A 10154-nucleotide genomic window follows, 5' to 3' on the forward strand; every position below is an offset into this window, starting at 1 on the left:
CTCGCTGTTCTTCTGGCGGAGGTTGGCATTTTCCTTGTCAGCTCCTTCCAGAGCTCTGAGATCAGCCTGGAGGTCCTTAACCTTAAGCTCAAGTTCATCAACTTTCTTTTTGGCCTCATCCCCAGCCAGCACAGCCTCTTTCAGTAATTCCTCCTGTTGCAACTCTCTCTCTTTAGTTGCCAAATCATATTTAATAGTGTGAAATTGACTAACGTCAATTAGGTCAAGGGCACGCTTCTGAGCGTCTCTTACCTCCTCTTGCTTTTTACGCAAGGGGACTCGGAGCCCGTCCACTCTCAGCATCACCTATGGTACCAACCGGAAAAGGAGTTAGAACTAATGATGATAATTACTACTCATCCGGCAAAAGCAGAGCTTGAGACAAGCATAGGGCATTCGGGTTATTTACCTCAGCAAGAAGAGAGTTGATGCGATCCAGGTTAACCTGGTGTACAGCCGGCACCGCCTCCTTTTCAGAACGGGTCAGAGTCTTGACCATTCTCTTGGCGTATTGGTTGTAGTCGGGCCGGCTGGTAGAGTCATCTGCAAAGGAAGGGTTATCTGTCAGATACTGGGCATAGGCGCCGCCTATATTCATGCGGCTGCCAGAGGAGCCCCCAGACTGGCTTGCTTGAGTTTTGACTCTCATATGCCCAAGCGGCCAGGGGGGGTCAAAGGCAGAGGTTTTACCTTGTACAGGCTGTGGGGTGCCATCCCCCCCAGCCGCATCTGAGCCAGATCCCATCCGGGTCTGGCCCGCCGAAGCACTCGGCGTTAGCTGCAGGCTCTTCCCTGCAGTGGTTGGCCTGGCAGGGTCAGACGTCCTCTTTGCAGGACTAGCTGCCAAAGGTGGACCCGGCAGCCTTTGAGCTTTTGAAGCCGGCTGAGGTATTACACCAGCCGGTCTTTTGTGCATGCTTGCTAATGATTTTGGCATGCCTTGGGTTCCACCCTGAAAATAGTCAAAACAAAGCAATCAGTTAGAAACAAAGGCAGATCATATGTCATCCGGTAAGAAATGGAAGAGGTTTTACTCCATTCTTGGCGGCCAGTGCCGCCTTCTTCTCTTCGATTTGCTTCTTTCTCAGCTCAATAGCTGAGAAGGCAGGTGTCTTTTCAGGAGGCACCATTCTTTTAGCTGTACCTGCAGAAAAGGGAAATTCGAGTTAGAGCGTGTATGCATAATCAGGTGTCAGAATACCGGATGGGTTAATGAACCTACTCTTTTTAAACATTGAACTTAGATTGCAAAGGGACAAGAATGACTCGTCCCTTAACCATTCCGGGAGGGGTACCCAGAAATTGGGAAGATGATTTCACTTCCGTCCTCCATCTGATGGGTCGTTTTGAGGAAGAGACCCGTCTCCATTATTTGGTCCCAGGCCTCAGACGGCACTTTCGGGAGCGCGCATTTTTTGCCCAGTAATGCCGGGTGCTTATTATACCGCCGCAGCCGGTGATTTAGGGAAGTGGAAGGCGAAGAGACGACATAAAATTTGCTCTTCCAGTTAGTCCACTTTGATGGCTTCTCCAAAGTCATCATGTATTCTTGGTTGGTGGTAAGGGTGTACCAGGCGTTCCACCCACCCGGAGCCCGGCTGAGGTAATGCATGTGTGCAAAAGCCTCCCAACTGGGGTTTACCTCCTGCAGCTCACACGCGGCAATGTACCCCAAAATATTGATCCAAGAGTTAGGAGTCAATTGCCATACGCCCAAGTCGTACCCCAGCAATATGTCCTTGATGCAGGGGTGAAGGGGGAACCGGAGGCCTGCTTTGAATGCCGCCGCATAACAGCCGAAAAAATCATCGGCATGGTCCAAGTCATCCTCCCATACGACGGTTGCATTAACAGGCGGGACTCTTATTTCCCAGTCCTTCCCAACTGGTTTCCTTTTAAAAAGAAAGGCAGGAAGGGTTGCAGTAAGGGTGACCACGTCTCTTGCTGACATGGTCATGTCAGTCGGATCCCCCTTAGCCGGCCATTTGTAGGCCTCCTCAACAATAGGCTCAGCCTCCTGTGCTGGGGCTTCAGATTCGGACCCAGACCCTTCTCCAGCAGATTCATCGCCGGATCCTTCGGCATTAGAATCAGAGTCTTCTAATATGCTATCACCCGGTGTGCTTGGACCACTCGGGGAATCTTGACGAGTCCCCAAGGTTTCTTCCAAAGGAATTTCACCAGACGGTCCTGCCGTCTGGTCCTCGTTTCTGGGATCAGCTAGATCTTCGGCTGCGTCGTCGGATTTGTAATCCGGGTCAACTGCCGTCCATCTTATCCGAGCCATTCTGTCCTGCACATGAACAGAGACGGTCGGATTCGAGGTAGGTGAAGGTTCGCCCAAATACCCCCAGACGGCAGTCCCAGTCCTAGACTCAGCCGTGCCTGGTGACCGCCTGACAGCAGTCGTAAACTGTGCCGAGTGTATAATTGAAGGGTCCATATCCTATCTATGCAATCGGAAAATTAACAAAAAGAATTGAAAAAGGGTGCAGACGGTACCTTTGGAGGTTGGAATTTGCTGAGATGGTGGCTTGAAACCTACACAGGCGGAAATTTCCGAATGTGTTTGAAGCTGAAATAAAGAAAAATAGATCAGACATGTTTAATTGGAAGCTCATTTAAAAGCCCCCCAAGCGGCGGAGTCCCGGATGAGGGATAGCAGAGATGGGCTGGAAGTTGCTCAAACAACCCCCATACGGTTAGACGCCGGATGGGGGCAATTTAAACAACGTTTGAGAAAAAGCCAAGGCTGCTCAAACGACCCCCATACGGTTAAAAGCCGGATGGGGGCAATTTGAAACAGTTTGAGCCAAGGTTGCTCAAACGATCCCCATACGGTTAAAAGCCGGATGGGGTCTATTTGTATGTTTGAGAAAAAGCTTAAGGCTGCTCAAACAACCCCCATACGGTTAGACGCCGGATGGGGGCAATTTAAACAACGTTTGAGAAAAAGCCAAGGCTGCTCAAACGACCCCCACACGGTTAAAAGCCGGATGGGGGCAATTTGAAACAGTTTGAGCCAAGGCTGCTCAAACGACCCCCATACGGTTAAAAGCCGGATGGGGGCAATTTGAAACAGTTTGAGCCAAGGTTGCTCAAACGATCCCCATACGGTTAAAAGCCGGATGGGGGCTATTTGTATGTTTGAGAAAAAGCTCAAGGCTGCTCAAACAATCCCCATACGGTTAGACGCCGGATGGGGGCAATTAAAACAACGTTTGGGGAAAAGTCGAGGTTGCTCAAACTACCCCCATACGGTTAAATGCCGGATGGGGGCAATTTGAATGATGTTTGAGAAAAAGCCAAGGCTACTCAAACTACCCCCATACGGTTAAATGCCGGATGGGGGCAATTTGAAAGATGTTTGAAAGCAAAGGTTGATCAAACCACCCCCATACGGCTAAAGGCCGGATGAGGGTACTTATGACTAGTTTGCATTAAAACAAAGTTGGCTTAAAGGGGTCCCATGCGGAACAATGCCGGATGGTAGTGTATTAAACATTCCAGATGGCAAAACGCCGGATGAGGGAGATTTTTTGGATTTGTCCCAAGCCAGCCCCATGCGGCAAAATGACGGATGAGGGTATTTTACATAATATACCCAGGCGGCAAAATGCCGAGTGAGGTCCTTAATCTAGGGGTAGAGGGAGAAAGCAGACGGTACCATACTAAATCCGCACTCAGCCGGAAGGCAGACGTCAAGTTCTTGCGAAAACCGGATGCTCGAAAGTCTTGAAAGAAGCAGCCGGTATCAGAGCTTCTCAGGAAATTTTTGAAAATAAAAAGTGCGGAGGAAAGAGGTAGCCACCCTACTTATAGAAAGAGGCAGAAGGCGAACAGTCACCTTCTGCACGAAAATTTGAAATTCAAGAGGGGGAAGGCAGACGAACCGTCACTTACCCCGTGCACCCTACGTCTGTCACAGATGACACGTGAGATTGCCACATCTCATCTGTGAGGGGCAGATGTTTAGGGTGAAAATACCTAAGACACGTGGCCCAATAAATGCTTGACACGTGTCAATCTTTCAGCAGTCTGCAAAGGCCCATTTCCTTTGCAGACACGTGTCCCTTATACCCTTATTGAGGTACAGTTCTCCCTTACTATAAATAGAAAGGGTAGACCTCATTTATGAGGGACAGACATTAATTGCAACCACAAAAAACCAAACAAAGCCTAAACCTACTGAAACGCTCTCGAACCGAGAAGCTTTTACAGTTCTTATTCCACTTCGAAAAGATACTAACTTAATCTTCGGAGGCGGAACTCCCACCCCCCATCCGGAGTCTCCGTTACTTGTGCAGGTACAGGCGCAAGAAGGAAGTCGGCTAGGTGCAAGTACAGGCGTAAGAAGGAAGTCTGCTAGGAAATTGTAACTCTCCCGAAGGACACAGAAAACCCCCAAACACTTATGATTCGATTTTTCCCTAATTTAGATGCACGGGAGTGATTTGGATTAGGATAAGACCTCTTTTCTCAATCTACTTGAATGATTGCATTCAAATTAATAATTTAAGTAGAGCTTTATGTTTTGTGCACTCTTAATCTCATGATTTAATTAGTGTCTAATTAGATGCGCGGAAGTGATAATGATTAGGATAAGACCTCATTAATTGATTGCTTGAACAATTGCATGGGAGTGAATTGTTTAGGTAGAATTTAGTATTCTATGGCATGTTTTTCATGATATTCATCGTTGTCTATCTTTGTTAATCGTGATTCACAACCCCATACCCCGGTTCGTTTTTTCCCTCGTTCTCACTCATTTCTCAACCAAATCAACTCAAACTTTCTTCAAATCTTTGCATTTTTCCCTTACACTGATCCTTGTACGTTTTTGTGAATTCCTCTCAATTTTGGTTTGAATTCGAACATGTTTGGTGCGAAAATCCCAAAAATCTGATTTGGGGTTTTCTTATTTGCTTAATATTTGTTAAAATTCTTGTTATGAATTTGCTTGTATATGATTGTATGTGGGTTTGTGAGAAATTTGAGACTATAATTTCTTGATTTGGTGAAGAAATGAACAATTTTCCATTATTGAAGACTCTTAGTTCGTGAGTACAACGCAGTTTGTTGTTTGTGATTTTTCTTGCTCCTCTGCTCTTGATTTGTTGCAATAATTGTCTTAGATTTGCAAGAAATCGTTTTGGTATGCAAAATTGTTATTTTTGTGCGAATCGAAATCATGCTCTGTTTTGCATTTTTGTACTTTGTTTTGATGAACATAGCATTATGCAGACAGGCGAACATAGATACCGTTAAATAATTAATTTATTGTTGTTTTATCAAAATAGCATGCCTCCACGTCGTCGTGGCTTCGGTTCTCATTCCCGTTCTACTCACCGAGAGGTTTCTCCTATTTGAGAGGGGGAAGGCGATGATGGTCGCGCTTCTACTAGCCGGGGGTGGCCTCTTCCTGTTTGGGACAAGCACACTTTGGCTTTTGAACCTGCTCATCATATTTCCCAATGAGTCTTGTTGGGTTTGTCTAAGGAGGGTATGTGTTGGGTTTCGTAGCGTCCAATACTACGCGGATGAGAAACTCGCCCACTAATTAAAGTAACTAAGCATGCAATCACATAAGTAAACAACAAAAGAAAGAGAAGGGAAATAACATTCTTACCCTCGACGCGTGCTTCGCTACTATAGAGCTCGGACTTGAAAGCCTTAGCTCCGCAACCGCGAGAACCTCCGACAGAGTCCACCCTCGAGACCCGACCCGAACGTCCTCTACCTCGAAGATTAGTCGGGGCTAGACCAAGAAAAGACTAGAGTATTACGAACTTAAAGGTTTTCTCACCTATAGGGAGATGCCTTATTGAGTTCAACTCAAGTGATTTTTCCCAAACCCAAAACTTGGGTATTTATAGGGAAAGGAGACTCGATCTCTCTTCTCCCATCAGTGTGTGAGAATTGCATTTTTTCACCAATTTATTTTAATCAAAACAAATTATAATGCAAAGCAATCAACAAGCTCCAAGTGTCACATGGAAGGCAAGAGTAGGTGAGGACCATTTAAGGGGGGGACCAAAGCACCTTGCTCCCCAAGCCAAACACCAAGAATCGGTCCCCGCAATTGACCAATGCTAACCACACCACTTGGCTGCCTAGCACCAAGGCTGGGCAGCCAGCCAGCCAGCACGTAGCACATGCACAGCCAGCTAGCACACAGCTAGCCAGCGCACACGCATGCGATGCTGCTGCTGTTTCTTGGTACGTGCTAGTGTGCGAGTGGCCACACACAGCCCAGTCAGCTTGCATGCTGCTGCTCGTTAGCAAGCACGCATGCACAAGCCATAGCACAAGCACGCATATCGAGTTGTTGTGTGAGTGCTATGCGTTGTATGCTTGCGGTAGCAAGGCCCAGCAAGCATTTGCGTGCTGCTGGCCTTGCGATGCTTGTGGCAGTGCTGCTACGTGCAAGGTGATTAGGGGATTTTTATCCACCAATCACCGTTTGACAAGTGGACCAACCAGGTTCCGCCACGTGTCCTTCACGTAGGCCAATAGGAGCCTGCCACGTGTCAATCACAGATACGTCCTCTACGGACCAATTGAGACACTCCACGTGTCCACCCATGCCAAATGGGAAAACCGGCCAACAAGGCCCAATCCTGTTTAGAGGCCCGGTCAGCCCTAGGTTTACCCTAAACCTAGAGAGTGGCACGCTTCTCAAGACTATAAATACTTAATTACTTCTCATTAAAAGGAGGAAGCAATTAATCTCACCTGAAGAACGGAACAGAACAGAAACGTTACGGAAGACACTAATAACCGGCTAATCTCGCTAACAAAGCAGATTACCAACATTAAACACTCTCACCTAGAGAGATCTTATTACTTTAATTTCCGTATTAATTACTCCTTAATCAGGTACTAACTTGACCGTTGGAGGCGGAGCTCTCAGGAGTCTCCGTTATTTTGCAGGTACAGGCGTCCGGTTCCAGTCTCGGAATTGTAACTCTCCCGCTGGACATCAGAAAACCCCGAAACATTTGGCGCCGTCTGTGGGGAGAGTACTTCAGAGATGGCATCCAAGTCTGTACCGACTCCTGAAGAGAGGCGTCCCCTAAACGACCCTCAAGTTCAGTCGGACCATGACACCGAAAGTGAATTTGAAGTTGAAACTCATACAGCTCCAGACGGGACCCTAAGGGCCCGACGTACCCGTCATACCGAAAGGAGGGAACGGGAGCATCTTCAAACAGGAAGCGAGCCAGCAGGCGCACCGCCTGCTCGGCAACAGCCGACTGATGGGTCTGCTCCCATCACAAGGAACGAACTCATGACCTTCATGAGGGACTTCAAGGGAGAGATTCAAGAGTTGATCAACAAGAAGCCGTCTGCTTCAGTCAAGGAGCAGTCGGCCAAGAAACCTTCCACTTCACTGAAGAGGAAGCTAGTTCAAGGGCGAGAGGCGACTCCTCATCCTAAATCTAGGAAGCGGGAGCCACCTGCCTTTGATTTCACAAAATTCCGTTATCCTACAGGAAATAGGAAACCGGTTCGTCACATTCAGGCGGACGGGTCAAAGCAAACGTTCACAGATGCTCGGCTACTGCTAGAGCAGAAGAAGAGTGACCGATTCTCAGAGTCGGCTTCTACTTCAGACTTTCAAGACAGTTTGCGAAATGCCTCGATGAGGCATACTCAGTCGTACCATGAGAGTCAGTCAGGCGGCACCTCTCGTCAGTCCGGCTTTCATAGTGCCCAGGCGGTACCAAACTTACCATTTGTGCCGCAACAACAATATTTTATGCAGCCACCTCCATTTGGTGGACCTTCAGCAAAAAACGTCCAACCTATGGACTGGCAGCTACGGTTGCTTAGACTTGGTGAACAGCCGTCGGCCTTCTCCAAGGAAATTACTGACGCCGCTCAGCCGGCCAAAGTAAAAAAAGTACTAGTAGGCGCCTATGACGGCACTACTAACCCAGAAGACCATTTGATGGCATTCACCAACCTGATGTACCTTCAAGGGTTGGATGATCCCACTTGGTGCAAGTGTTTCCCAGCGACTCTCAAAGGAATCGCACAGCAATGGTTCGGCAACCTGCCGACTGGTTGTGTAAATAGCTTCAGGACGCTTGCTTACTTATTTGCCTCGAACTTCGCCATGAACATCCCTGCGAAGAAAACGACCCTTGATTTGGGAACAATTCAGCAGGGCGAGAAGGAGGGGCTTCGTTCTTACATCAGGCGGTTCAACCTGATGAGAATACAGATTCAAGGGTTACCGGATGAGGTAGCTTATACCGACTTTTTTAGAGGTCTCAAAGACGGGTCTACCTTCAAATTTGATTTGGTTCGAAAAAGGGTGGCGACTCTTCAAGAGGCCTTGATTGAAGCAGAAGCCTATATACAGGCGACTGATCTGTGTACGATAAAACAGTCGGACGGGAAAAGGTTCGACAAAAGAGAAGGACGACAGAAACAGTCGTCAAACAAAGATGAGAAAAGAAAAGAGGTCTGGGCGGCTGATTCCTCTAAACAGCCGGCCCAGAAAAAGAAAAAAGAATTCAAACCATACTCCCCAAAGTATGTGTTTAACAAGGATAACCAGTTTATCCTAAAAGAAATAAAGGGACGGATCTCAATTGAGAAGCCGGTCCCCATGAAGGGTTCTGCAAACAACCGGAACCAAGATAAAATCTGTGCTTATCATGATGACATTGGTCATCACACCAATGATTGCATCAGTCTCATGCGGTACCTAGACCGCCTGGCTGAGCAAGGTGATCTTGACACATATGTCAAGAAATCTACGGGGAACACTTCCTCAAAAAAGCAGTCGGCCAAAAAGAATCAACAGGCCGACAGCTCCGATACAGATGATGCAGTCGTCTACACCATTGCAGGCGGCTTCTCAGGAGGCGGCCCCACTATTAGGGGCAACAAAGACAATATCAAGCGGTTAGATGTAAATTCCGTTCACCAAGAACGGCCGTCCAAATATTCATTTCCTGAGATTGTAAAGTGGGCCGCATGACGACCCTCTCGTTATTGAATGTAAAGTGGCCAACCAGAGAGTTGGCCGAATCCTCATAGATACTGGGAGCTCCTCAGATCTCATCAGCAGCAAATGTCTGTTGAAACTGAAATATCAGACTGACTGCATACATCCGGCCTCCCACCCTTTAATAGGGTTTGGAGGAGGAGTCGTCCACCCACTGGGACGAGTATATTTACCCATTCGCCTGGGCGAAAAAGGGGAAGGACGACACATGGTAGTCCGGTTCCTAGTAGTAGAGGAACTCTCGGCCTACAACATGATTCTGGGTCGACCAACCCTGAATAATTCCAAGGCTGTTATAATCCCGTCTCTTATGTTGCTCAAGTTTGAGAGGGATAATGGAACAGTCGGCTCCCTAAGGGGAGATCAGAGGATGGCCCGAGAGTGCTATCTCTCGGATGTCAAGCCCACTGTTATGGCCACTGGGTCAAGTGGAGAAAAAACAGACCTTGACAATGTCAAGGAGAATGCGCCTGTTCAGGAAGCAGACGGCAAAAAGAGAAAGGCGTCCCAGACAGAGTCCGCAAGAAAAGCAAGAAAATAGCAATCATTGGCAGAGGAGCGGCCGGATGAGTTCCGCCCTCAGCTGGCTGGTGAGCATGCGGACCTGATCTTAGACGACTCACGTCCTGACCGAACAGTCAAAGTTGGGACGACTGCTCTGAGAAACCTTGGTGACGACTTTCACAACCTATTGAAAGAATACAAGGACATCTTTGCATTTGAAGTCCATGAAATGCCAGGCATTAGTCCTGATATGGCGGTACATAAACTCGTTGTGGATCCAAAAAAGAAGCCGGTACGGCAAAAGAAGCGGAACCATGGCGAAGAAAGAAGTCAGGTGGCAGCCGCCGAAGTTAAAAAATTACTTGATGCAGGGTTCATTCGGCAATGTTACTTCCCAGACTGGGTTGCAAATGTGGTGCTTGTTAAAAAGCCGAATGGCACCTGGCGAATGTGTGTAGACTACACAGACTTGAACAAGGCATGCCCCAAAGACAGTTACCCTCTGCCTAAATTTGATAACCTGGTCGACTCAACAGCCGGCCATGCCTTGATGAGTTTCATGGACGCCTATTCTGGTTTCCATCAAATTCCCTTATGGAAGAAAGATCAGGAGAAGACGGCCTTCGTC

This window comes from Chenopodium quinoa, unplaced genomic scaffold, assembly GCF_001683475.1.
Source record: "Chenopodium quinoa cultivar QQ74 unplaced genomic scaffold, ASM168347v1, whole genome shotgun sequence".
Lineage (NCBI taxonomy): Eukaryota > Viridiplantae > Streptophyta > Magnoliopsida > Caryophyllales > Amaranthaceae > Chenopodium > Chenopodium quinoa.